Source organism: Schistocerca nitens, chromosome 7, assembly GCF_023898315.1.
Source record: "Schistocerca nitens isolate TAMUIC-IGC-003100 chromosome 7, iqSchNite1.1, whole genome shotgun sequence".
In the NCBI taxonomy this organism is placed as follows: domain Eukaryota; kingdom Metazoa; phylum Arthropoda; class Insecta; order Orthoptera; family Acrididae; genus Schistocerca; species Schistocerca nitens.
The window spans coordinates 529820451-529822006 of record NC_064620.1 but is presented as its reverse complement, the minus strand read 5'-3'; positions in this window follow the sequence as shown (position 1 = coordinate 529822006).

Sequence of the window (1556 nt, the reverse complement as noted above, 5' to 3'; positions counted from 1 at the left end):
GTTTGCCCCAAATATCTAAAAGCATTTTATGCTATATTAAATAATTATTACGGTAATAATCCTCGCAGAGCCGGCTGGGGTGGCCGAGCGGTTCTAGGCGCTACAGTCTGGAACCGCGCGACCGCTACGATCGCATGTTCGAATCCTTCCTCGGGCATGGATGTGTGTGATGTCCTTAGGTTAGTTAGTTTTAAGTAGTTCTAAGTTCTAGGGGACTGATGACCTCAGATGTTAAGTCCCATAGTGTTGAGAGCCATTTGAACCATTTTTGAATAATCCTTGCAGAAGTTAAGGGACAGGTGTAGTCTGATGAGTCTCTTAATAAGAGTTCTTGCAGTTTCTGTAAACTATCCTGAGTGAAAGTTAACCAAGACAGAAAATCACATGCCAAACCTGAAGACGAATATGCGAGTGTAGTTTCACTGCCAAGTAGATACTTAGATCAGTTCTGAAGCAATTTGAAAAGTATATGTTAAATCCAACTTGCTTCTAGAACGTAGAATTCTAGGAAAGTTTCGTAATTGCAAAAATGAAAAGACAAGTAAAATAGAGTTATAAGTCTGATAAGAAGACGCGCTTAAGTAAACAACCTGCTTATGTAATTTTAGGGGATGGAAAATTAACAGTCTTGTAAAAACATTACTAATGTCTTCTGCAGTGCTTCATCACACAACTTTATTTCACGTAAATGTTCCATTGCATATGAAAAACTATCATTTAGCCATTCTTGTTTTCATCTTGTTGTTTCTTCGTCTAGGAAGTTCTGGCGTGTCCAACGCGTATATAAAAAGGAAATCGGCGGAAAACATTACACCATCACTAGATAAAAAGACAAATGGTTCAAATGGCTCTGAGCACTATGGGACTCAACTGCTGAGGTCATTAGTCCCCTAGAACTTAGAACTAGTTAAACCTAACTAACCTAAGGACATCACAAACATCCATGCCCGAGGCAGGATTCGAACCTGCGACCGTAGCGGTCTTGCGGTTCCAGACTGCAGCGCCTTTAACCGCACGGCCACTTCGGCCGGCATAAAAAGACAACTGTACTGATTACGTCAGAGGACATTACGAGCAGAGGACGGGATGTTGTCAAGCGATCGGTGCGCGGGGACCCCGGAACGAACGAGGGGCACGACAAAAACAAGCCGCGGCGCACATGTGAAAGTGTGTGATACTGCAGGTGTCAGCAGGTGTCTCCGGCGGGGAGCGAGTAATTAAACTGAAGAGCCGCAGAAACTGGTATCGTGTAAGGCCCCGGCGATCACGCATAAAAGCCGAAACACGACATGGCATGGACTCGACTAATGTCTGAAGTATCATTTCGTCCTCATCACCGGCACGCAAGTCACCCAATGTGGCGTCGACTGAAACAAGACTTCCACTTGGCTGCCGAACTTCCCTGAATGGGCCACCCGGCCACCGATGCCATGCGCACATTTCATTTCAGTGATGGAGGGAATTGACACCATGAATCCTGTAGAGCTGTCCATAAACCCGTAAGAGTACGAGGCGATGAAGAACTCTTCTCAACAACACGTTGCAAAGCATCCCAG